At 38.0% G+C, this 12,305-nt stretch overlaps 1 protein-coding gene across 1 annotated transcript in view; it reads left to right on the forward strand.

The window, feature by feature from the left end:
* Nucleotides 1–12,305, forward strand: part of LOC141012755 (storkhead-box protein 2-like) — a 131,729-nt gene that overhangs the window by 67,690 nt on the left and 51,734 nt on the right. The window lies entirely within an intron of this gene.

Below are 12,305 nucleotides of genomic sequence, written 5' to 3' on the forward strand. Positions count from 1 at the left end.
ATTCACCTTATGTTTAGTCACGTTTGCCAACTTCCTTCCTCATTCTCTGTCTCCTGGAAGTAGCAATAGGCGACCAAATGAAATGCACCATTACCTTGAGTAAATTTATGGATTGACAATTGTTAGAAATATCCAGTATAATGTAAGTACACAACTCAACAAAACATTCAACATATGTCTAGTCTTTTTTAGACATTTTAATGCATAAATGTTACATATCTTATCTTCAAATGCAACCATGAAACTTTCTGTTGAACTATTTTCTTAGTGCTGTTGAGGAAATGTATATCACCAGTACATATTGCTATTGCTTTATTGCCCAGGCCTATGTAGTATTAATGGAGTTACCAGGGCTATTAGCTAAGGGACGCTGTTACAAAATGGCTTTTCTTTACCTACAACTAAGGGATTTTATTTCCAGGACTTGATCAGAAATACTCATGGTGGTGCAGATTCTGCAATAGTAGTAGTAGTTGTAGCTAGTTATAGCTTGGATGTTATTTCACAAAGTTAAAGGGACATTCCACAGATTTTACTCAGCATGATGGACTCATTTGACTTTAGCACTATTCATCTTCTGTCTTTTCTCACTAAAGAGGAAATTTATCTAGAACCATCTCCCATGTGAGATGCTCTGTTAACTGTAGACCACAACAGGGCATAATGAGTCCCACATGTTTGATGTATATTATTTGATATAAGTAAAACATGCAAAATGAAAGTATTGGGATGCACCTTCTTAATAATTATTATTGGCTGATATGGTCTTGGAGACCAATGGCACTGTCTTGGGTTAAACAGTGGGGGGACAAAAATGTAGGTAATGTTTAATGACATCCTCTCGTGAGGAAAGTGCATGCTCCTTCTGAGTTTGGGCTGTTTTGATAGTTATAGTTATAATAGCCTTCGTGTGCAGGGAAGGTTACAGTTTTCCAGCGAGTTACACTTTGTTCCGCAAGCAAAATAAAATAAAAAATGAAAACAAAACAATCCATGACCAATCATCTGATCCACTGATTAAGGGGATTGCCTATGTTACCTCGCCGCTCTGAACAGTAGCTGGTAGACCTCTGGTTTTATGCTATCAAAATTGACTTCAGCCTGGCTTGTAGCAGGTAACTCATTTTCACTTTCAGCTGTTTTGGAAGTTGCGTTAAGTTTCTGCTGGTGAAAACCCAAAGTTTCCTGATTGTGCTGCTTCATAATAAAAGCATCAAATTACTTCCTAACGGGGGACTTTCATTGTGAGGGAAATAGAAAATGTGATTAATACTAATTCTTCAACAATGCTTTGTTATTTATTTTAATTTATTTAACCTTATCTCAAAATATTTCGATTGAGATTCAGAATCTCTTTTACAAGGGAGACCTTGCCAAGACAGCAGCATAAAAAGTTTCACATAAAGGAACCAACAACAACTTATCAAAAAACAATATAAAAACCTTCACACAAAAGAAACAAGCGATTGACTTCAAACAATCAGCAAATTAGATCAAGACAATGAATGTACTTGTACTCAGTAACAGGACATGTCCATTCAGTGCTCAAATAGCCCTTAATCCTGTTCTTATAATCACTGCAGAGAGAATTAGTTTTTACAGATGCTTCTTTGACAACTCCCAACACAAGGTGTCATTAGTTAAAAACCTTCAAGTCTTCATGTAATGGAAATGCACATTCCTGCTGCACTGGGCTGACATGCCAAGTCAAACTGATTCAAGCTGAGCCAGCACATTTGTCTGGAGGAACCCCACGACTTTTCACAGTCTGGACCAACTCCACTGTGAAGAATGTCTGGAATTGGTCATGACATTTTACCTTTTTTATCACTATTTCATTGATCAATAATGTGAAATACCCAGAATTACATTTACAGTATTTTTATTTCTTATTTTAAAGGGCATATTATGGCTTAGCATATATTTAATTTAAAGCCCCCCTCCCATGTATTTTGGTATTTTTAGGATATTTCATATTTTCTGAGTCCTTTCCTGGCAATGTTGATGATCCACACTGTTTGAGTACAATATGATTTTTCAAAAAATATTTGGCAAAGTCACAAGATTTAAGATGTTACTTTGGAATTATGATGTAAGGCTGTAATAAAGTCTGGGAGTCATGCATCATCCTCCAAGCTTGGCTATATAGTCGCATGGCTCTTTTAAGAATAAAGGCAGTGCGTATTGTGTGAGTGGTCGAGCGAGAGAAAGTGAGAGAGCTATGGTACTCAGAGCAGACTAGTGTTACTGGTGTATGGGTAACTTAACTCTCAACTCAGCTGAACTTTATTTATATAGCACTTTACACAACCCAGATGATCCAAAGAGCTTTACAGCACACAGGAAAACAAAAATAAAACAAAAAAGATAATAAAATAAATTAAAAACAGCAATGATAATCTATCACTACTGTAATAATAGCAGCATAGATAATAACAACGACAGAAATTTACTTAATATATTGGCACCATATTGTAACGGCACCAACAACAGTAACAATAACAGAATAATAATAGTAGTGAAGGCACAGTTAAATTTGACACAGAATTAGGGACAGCTAAAGGCTAATGAGTATGTGTTAAGACAACTCTTGAAAAGGTCAATAGTGGGGGAGAATCTAATGGTGGGAGGAAGAGAATTCCAGAGTTTAGGAGCAGCGTTAGAGAAGGCCCTGTTCGTACAATATAGTCCTGGATCTGGGAACAGACAGAAGTCTTTGATCAGATGGTCTTAGCTCTCTGGCAGTTTGATGTGTGGAGTGGAGTTATACAATGTATGAGGGGGGGCGAGATCATTTAATACTTTATATGCAATCAGCAGGATTTTAAAATGAATCCTGTAGCTTTCAGGAAGTCAGTGTAGGGAGGCAAGAAGAGGGCTAATGTGCTCCTCTTTTTTGATCTTGTAAGGAGTCGAGCTTCATTTTGGACTAGTTGAAGGTGGGATAAACAGGACTGAGTGATACCAAATCAGCAATGCAGATTCTGTACGGTGAAGAGTTCTAAAACCAGATTGGAATGTTTAAAAAATGCAGTTTTAAGCCAGGTGGGAGAGTAGTTGATTAAAAACAACCTTTTCAAGGATTTTGGAAAGAAATGGGAGTTTGGAGATCAGCCTGTAATTGCTTAGGACTAAAGGATCTAGATTCTGTTTTTTTTTTCAATGGCTGGACAACTGGCTGGTTTTCAGGGAGAATGGTGGGGCTTCAAGAGAATGGTGGGGCTAATAGTGCCAATAACTTCTTTGAAGAGCTGAGTTGGAATAATGTCGAGCGCAGGTTTAGGTCTTCATATTAGAAATAATATGCTGGTAATGTGATGAAGGAAAATGAATGTAGGACTGCAGTGTTTTCAAAGTGGATGGACAGATCGTTTACAGATGAAATAACAGTAGCTCTGATGTTAAGTATTTTGTCCAGTGCTGGCAAAGCAGAATTTGATTTGGGGCCCCCCTCCCACCAGCGCGGAGTCACCTGTGCTTGACAATCATTGACACAAATGTCACACTATAATGTTACATTATAAATTGTATTAATACAGTGATGGATTATGAACTACTGTCCTCCTGGGCACAGATGCATAAGGACCCCCCCTACCTTATTTGTATGAAAGTGGGTGCAAATGGGGGAAGGGGGGTCTGGGGGTAGATGTGATTTCCTGTATTCTGGTGCATTTTTGGGATGGCCAGCTGGAGAAGGGCAAAACCCTAAATTCGTTCAGATTCATGGCCTTTTGCTTTTTGACTTATTGAGGTAGTTACTTCGTGCAACGACTTGGGCTTCAGGGCCCCTTGACCTCTTGGGCCCGGTAGGATCATTCAGTAATCCATCCTTGCTCACATGCCACAAATGTTTTGGGGCTCCTGGCCCCTCTAGACCTCTGGCCCCCTGGGCTTGGTAGACCCCTGTATTAATATAGTTGTTATTTACACCAAATCAGTCACCTTTTAACCTTAGAGGGTACTACAATCACAAATTTATTTTAAACTTTCATATTCAAACTGAAGCACTAAGTGTGGTTTACTGAACTTGAATTGAAAAATAACAAAATACAACAGCAGAGATTGCATTTGTTGTAAACAAGTGTGGCCAGGTCATAAATGAGGAGACTGGACACAGTAGAATAATTATTGTGGGTCTTTTATTCTCCGACTGCAATTTATAAAAGAAACAGCATTAACACTGCAATTTTGAGGACTTGAGGTAATCAGTATCAAACAAACAAAATATTTTTCCTCAATGTATGTCACACTGACGGTAAACCTCAGTTAGCTTATGAACTTCAAACACTTATCTCTGTGTCCTAGACATTTGCTCTAGTTAAAAGTGACTCTAGACTTGACTAGACACTCTGGACTTGACTAGACAACAGTAGTGGCTCTTTCTGAAAAAATAAAATAAAAAACAGAAAAACAAATAAATACATTTTCCCAGCCACATAACTCATAGTCACATTATAGCATATTCTTTAGTTTACAGAAAACATACTGTAAATTACACTAATGAACAAAATACATTTTCAAGTAAGCATTCTTGCATGAGCTTAAAACACATTTTGTGAATAGTCTTAAACTCACTGGCACTCCTGTGTGCAGCTCGCGCACCAAGTCACACACCTTGACCTCAGTGCGCTCTATCTCCCCTCTAAATTCATCAAACACATACAAATGGACACAGTTTATGCAAACAGTTATTCTTGTGCTTTATCTAATGGGGATATTTTTCACACGCGACATCAACATACACACCTCAGCAGTCCGTCTTTCGCTCCTGCTACTGCTACTTCCGTGTAACTAACTCTGCACGGGAACGCCGTGATTTCCCATGATCTCCCGCGATCTCCCGCAACTTACCGCTGCGCCGCTCTTAAAGTGACAGTGCCACCTAAACAAAAAGAAACTGCTAACACAGTAATAATTCCCTACAGAATAATAAAACACTGTCTTAACAGTCTGAAAACAGTCTTGGTCTCTTGTTCACCTGGCTACACAAGTAAAAAATAAATTAAAAAAAAACAAAAAAAAACCTAACAATTTTTTTTTCTCGATTGGCCGCTTAGTTCGCTTATGCCTCGGGCCGGCTCTGATTTTGTCCCTAAAGAAGTTTAGGAAATCCTCACATTTAGAGACAGATGTTTCTAAACAGGAGAAAGGAGGAGGTGGCAGAATTTAAAACACTAAATAGAGCCCTGGGGTTATGTTTTTTTTGGCATAATATCAGAGAAGTATTGAGCCCTGGCATTTTTGACAGCCTGCTGGTACTGGACCAAGAGATCCTTCATAATTTAAAATGAAATCTGCAATTTATACCCCTTCCACTTTCGCTTTGCCCTTCTGCAAGCTCTTCTTAATTCACTATTATCATTGTTATAAAGCCATGAAGAGGCCAATGGTTTACCTTTTTTTGTTTTGAATGGTGCAACACAGTCAAGGGTGGCTGAAACTGTATTTTTAAATAGAGAGACACGTTCCTCTGTGCTTGTATTTGATGGTGCATCCTCCATGTTGGTAATGATGGGGGCTTCACTGTAGGCTTCTGCAAACATGTGGCTGTGGAAGAATTTATAATTCAGGAGTGGAGAAGAGCGTGGAACAATATTGCACTGTCATCAGATATAACCCTAACCCTAAAAGGGGGAAATTCAAATGTGAATGCTGAAACCTCAGAGAATTAGAATATTGTCGTATTTCGGGGCAATGTGAGAAAGAAGATCAGAAAATTCACTGATAAATGAATGAGAGATGAAAAAGGACCTCTTGAAACAGTGAAACACTTGAGGGAACTATTGTGAATTACAGCAACCCCAGCACCTCATGTATGTAGCCTGGGTTAATGAAAGTGAGAGTAACCTGAGGGAGTGGCTTCAATGAGAGGGACAAGGTCACCTGGAGTAAGCCATGACTCAGTGATAAAGAAACAAAATTAGTATTAGATCTTGACAGATAAATGATATGTTTGACAGTGATCTCACATTTAACAAACCAAATTTCGAGGAAAGGAGAGGTGAGGATGGAACCAAAGCATGTGTAATGGTAATAAGCTTGTCATAATTTATGCCAATTTATATTCATCAGAAAAAAACCCAAGTCAAGAGGACATCCACTCATTTCTTAACAGCATTAATTTACTGCAACTTAGTAAGGAACAAATCAACACACTTGAATCACCAATAACAGAGATTGAACTTTCCACTGCCCTCAAGCTCTTGCCCAACAATAAAGCACCAGGTCTTGATGGCTTCCCTGCTGAGTTCTATACACACTTCTGGTTGATTTTAGTTCCATTATTCAACAGACTTTTAACTAAAATAAAACAAAATTCAAGAATGTCAGCAAACATGAAGACAGCCACAGTTTCACTGCTTCTAAAACCCAACAAAGAACCGACACTACCATCTAGTTACTCACAGAATAGAAAAATAATTTCATCCATAATCCACCCAGACCAAACTGGCTTTATCAAAGGTAGACATTCATTCAGTAACTCATGCAGACTTTTACATTTAATGGCCTATTCATCACTACAACAAACAGGAACCATCTTCGTGTCATTAGATGCAGAAGAAGCCTTCCACAGAGTAAACTGGTCATTTCTTATACACACTGCAAGAATTTTACTTTGGGGAATCATTTATTAAATGGGTAAAAATTCTATACACTGCACCTTCGGCCACTGTAGTCACCAACGGACTAACATCACAAGGCTTCACACTGCACAGGGGGACTAGGCAAAGATGCCCACTCCCTTCAACATTTTCATTGAACCACAAGCTGCAGCCATTTGTCAAAACAACTGCATCAAAGGAATCCAGACACCAAATTCACAACATAAAATTAGTACTTTTTGTGGATGACATATTGCTCTTCCTTCAAAACCCTCACTCACTACTACAAGAGACAATCAAACTCTTATAGAAACATACTCCAACATCTCTAATTACTCCATAAATTGGCATAAATCTTCTATCCTTCCACTGCATAGTAACAGCTGGGATGTGGCAGCCCACACGCTACCTATCCCTTTATCTCCCCCTGGTTGTCAGAATTGTTAAGTCTCAACTTCACCCCACTTCTTAAAACTATAACTGATAACCTCCTCTGCTGGATGAACCTTTCACTCTCCATCATAGCAGAATAGCAACTGTTAAAATGACAGTACTCCATAAAATAAATTACCTTTTCACAGTGATTCCAACTCAACCCACCCATTCCTGGTTCAAATCTCTAGACTCAATAAATTCCAAATTCTGCTGGTAAAACAAAACACCAAGAATCAAACTAACAACTCAACAAAAACCAAAAACACAAGGAGGACTTGCAGCACCAAATTTCTATCATTATTCCCTGGCAAACCGACTTCAATACATATTTAAATGGATCCACACCCACTAATCAGAACACACATAGATATTGAACGGGCAGTTTGTGACAACATTTTGATCTCAGACTTACCATTTCTCAGCCATTCCACTAAATCCTTCACCTTGTTTCAAAACAATAATAATAACAGCAACGCTAACAGCCTGGTGGAGATTCCACCAAGTCACAAACTCCACTTTGGCACCATCAACATTCACTCCCATCTGGAACAACCCTGACCCTCTAATCAACAAGAATCCAGTTCACTTCTGCACATCAAAGCGATATGTAACAGTACAGACACCAACTTAGATCTTCCCCCCTCAACTGCTGAGTTAATCAATACTAACAATAAAATGGGACCAAGACCTGTTCATTGCTCCTGATGCCAGCTTCTGGAACCAAATTTGCCAAAACATTTACTTAATGACAAAAAAATCATCAAATCTGCAACTAGTACAATACAAGCTACACCATGGAATAAAATGGGATTCCCACAAGAATAACTACTACTACTAACTGCACCCAAAACAACCGTGATACACCTGTTACATTCATTTATCTATTTTTATATATTATTAGTTTGTTTTTTGCCTGTCAACCAATCATAACTCACATGAAAACAGACATACATACAGACACACAAACATACATGGAGTCAAAATAAGGGAAAGTAACTCACCAATGACCAAAATAACTATGTATTATTATTAATGATGTTATTATTTTGGTTGTGGTTGTTATTATTTATTTTATTATATCATTACTTAAATACTATTGCTTTAGTAATATACAGTATATTATCGATGAACTCACTTGTATATTGTATACTGATCTATACTGAATCATAGTAGTAAAGACTTATGATTTGTGAGTTTTTATTATATTATGATATTATGTGAATAATTTTGATATAGTACAGTCAATTCCCCCTTCTTTATTATTACTTTATTTTTTATTCATTTATTTTCTTTGTTTATAAATATATATGTGTGTGTGTGCCAAAATACATATACACATTTACATATATAAATATATATATATATACACACACACACATACCATGTGTATGTGTAGCAGTAGAAATAGGCGAGACACCGAATCTCTAGATCACGTGACGCAGCAGCCATGCTTGACACACGCATGAGAAGCACATGTCATGCATCCAGTGTGAATGGTCTAACCTGTTAAAATGGATGCCAAAATGAAAAGAGAGAGGTAATGCCACGCAGCAGCGCTGCACACACATCCAGTGTGTCCAGCCTGTAAGGGTTGTACAGATTGGGATGAGACATACCCCATGAGTGGTGGGAGATGAATCTGGCCAGATGTTGTATGATTTTTATTTTATGTAAGAGACTTTATCAGTGTAATTTTTAGTTAGTCTGAATATTCATTTGATTGTGTGTGATTATCACCTCATGGTGATTTGGACTGTCTCAGACAGCTGGACAGGCAGGCTAACCAATGCATAATCAATGTTTGCAGACAGCAGTGTTGCTCCAAGCAGGTTCGGATTAAGTCTATCGGGTCTGTACAGCTGGCTACGGTTCCAGAATATGTAGAAATTTTCAATTAAGTCCAGATTCTTAGGTGCAGTATTGCATATTCCTTTCAGCCAGGTGTGCAGTGATGGCAAACAGGAAAAGCAGGCACAGCCCCACCCAATGGACATGATTGGACCAGATAAAAGAATGCGTTTCGCACTGTCCATTAGGGCGGAGATGTGCAGCTGAAAATCTGCACGGAGGATTCCAGAGGTTTTGTCGATGACGTCATTGGACTCCATGTGCATAATCAGGTAGGAGCAGTCCAGATGGCGTTCTAAGACAGAAGGCAGGTTATAGCGGATGTCCAGAACATTGGCTCCAGGAAGGCAGTACGTGTAGGCACCTTTGGATGCATAATCACTATACAAAAACATCAGCTACCTCAACAACAGTGTTAACTGTATATAACATGAATGTAGGCAAACTCTTAAAGTGATTCTAATGAAAGATAGTTGATTTTAGAGTCTCATTCTCAGGTCGTCAAATACCGAAATACCAAAGACTAAAAACTTGGCTTGTCCAGTCTTTGTAGGTTTCAGCTAGTCTTAAACCATGCCACAGCTTTGTTGATTTGTAATTAGACATAAGGTTGGGTTATTTCTACTGAATTGGCATATGATGATGCCCATAGTGAAACATCATGATCGACAATGACATCTCTGTGGGAGGTTAATAATACCCCTTACACAGTCGACAAAAAATCCACTAACACCTGCTAATCTTGTCTTTAATGTGAAAGTGTATATTCCGCTTTTTATACCACATCAATGGACTCAATCAAATGTGAAGAAAAAACAACCCGGTTGAATATGGTATTTTCGCCCCTTCTCAGGCGTGATGATATGATGCTTGTTCAAGTTAAGGCCGCTGGATTGGTAATACTTTTAAATTTGTCTGTCCTGTGGACAGTCAGCACAGAGATTGAAAGAGAGACTTAAAAGAATTTTAAAAATTAAAAAATTGCTGTTGTTAGTGGCTTCCCTCCTAGTCAGCTGCCTGATCAGTACTGTGCATGTGCAACACTCAACAGAGATGAGAAAAGAGCAAGATGTCTCACTTCTTAGCAACTTCTGAAAACAGCTCTGGAAAAAAACGATGTCTACCTTAGAATTTTATTGATTAAGACTTTTTAAAACAAAGTTTAATGTCTTCTGGATGTAGTCTGACATATGATAAGTTGCTTCCTACTGTTTCCTGCTTTTCCTGCATATTTGTGATTAGACATGTGACACACAAGGGGAAAAAGAAAAGGAAAAAGGCAATATAGTCTCCTGGCAATGTGAAAATGTCAAATGCATATTTTTAGGGGAAGAAAGTGCCCCTCAACGGTTGTGTGTATTCTCTTCATGTCTGTGACATATTCTACGCATGCAGACAATACAACTGTTGTGAAATGCTAGTGTGAGGGTTTTCCCGCATAACCCACATATACAAAACTAATTTTGTGAAAGGGTATCAGTGTTTCTGAATTTGCAGTAGTGTCCCCCCTCAGAGTTGCCATAATGCAGCTGTAGGATAAGTCCCTGTTTTATTTTGGTCTTTGAACTGAGAACACTTCTTGACAGCCTGGTGGCTCAACCAAGGCAGTAAAGGTGCTTGTTTGGAGCCAGTGCCTACTCTGGCTCCCTGGCTTCCAGAGTGGCACCAATATTTTGCTGGTCTTGAACAAAGATCTATTTACGCCAGGGGCTGGGGAAGGGTTATCATGACCAAGGACCAACTAACCGCTACTGCTTATGACCACCATTTTAAGAAAACCTGAGCTAGTGTGTAGTATCTTCTAATTTATCCATGGGAAAATAAACAAAACATTTGAACTGTTTTTACTAACCGAAACAACAGTGGTCCAAGGACCAGTCATGTTTGGATGCCACTGTAGACATGCAGAGTCAGTGTTACAGTAACTGAGAGAGATTGAGCTAATTATCTGAAATCAGCAGTTATGATTTTATTTCCAGAGCATATTAAATACTAAATAAGGCTGCAAAGCACACATTTCATTTATGTTAAGTATGTGAATTAAAACGTATCATTTGTAAATAAACTTTTAACACGGTAGCCTCTGTTAGCGCGATTCAGGAATCAAATGCATGCCGTAATATTTCCTCGTAAACAGTACGCAGTTCACATACTATTGGTTTCATACCAATGTTTCAGACATACTAATGAACCCAAAAAGTGGGTTTTAGCAGTAGGGTAAGTAATTTTGGATGCGGTCAGTGGCTGAGTTTTGGGGAAACGTCTCACTCTGTATCTCTCTATTACATTACTGTAAAGATGGGCTCTCAGGTATCGAAATTTGGCACCGATTGATTTAATGTAAATAGCTACTTTGTAGTACCGATGTAATTCGGTCGCTACCCTTAAAAGTACAGAGCCCAGTACCCAGCCCTAATGATCTTACACAGAGTATATATGTAATATGTTCTGTTTTGTCTGATCCACCCTGATCTAGAGAGACAATTGTGTGCATATTGTAGTTGAGTTAACTGTTCATCTCACTGCTTGAGCGTTTGTTTATGGGTCATTCCTTACAAACTCACCTAGGGCCTCCCAGTTCATGTCATGGATTTTCTTGAAAAAAAATCTTGAAAGTTCCATTAAATTCATGAGACCCTGCAAAATCCTATAGCTGTACCCTAAATACTTCATAAGGTATGATTTTTTTAAGTTTGGCCCTCTGGGCTAAATTTCATTGATTCTTTGTATGTGTATTCAAAGCCTCACCAATCACTTATTTTTCAATGGATTGGGTTGAAATTTGTCCTGAATATGCAAGAGACCCAAAGGAAACTTGTCGACATGTTTTCATTTAAATAGTTGTAGCTGAATGGTTACAATAATAACAAGAAGTCATTTTTTTTGTCATTCAAATTCATATCTCCACTACTTTTCACTTTCTTGAAACCAAATTTTGGTTCTGTGTAGTACTGATGTAGTTCTAACACATCTGCAAGTTAATGTGCCACAGATCTTGTTAAATACAGCTTTGGGGCTGAAAAACCTATTTTTTGGGTTATTTTGACTCTACATTTGAACATGTTAATACTTATTGTATAAATATATAAAACATTTAAAGATGTTATATTAGTCCTTCATCGTTTATGATTTTTTAAAATTAGATAATTTTTTGGACTTTGCACAGGCTATATTACATACAGTGGTTTTATTTCATCAGTAGATATTTGTACTGTGTTGACTTAAAGGTTTTCTGTGAGTGATACCTATTGAGCCTGTTTTTAATTGGGTTTCAGGAAATTTGCAAGTCACAGCTTGAAATGGCTTGGTTTGTTGCATAGACGATGTCATCCTGTTCCGTATGCTAGGACGCAATATCAAGCTTAATTTCTAAACTCAGTGCAGATATGTTATTTCATAATGTCAAACTAATTTCCGATT

The sequence above is a fragment of the Pagrus major genome, chromosome 18, assembly GCF_040436345.1.
Source record: "Pagrus major chromosome 18, Pma_NU_1.0".
Classification (NCBI taxonomy): Eukaryota; Metazoa; Chordata; class Actinopteri; order Spariformes; family Sparidae; genus Pagrus; species Pagrus major.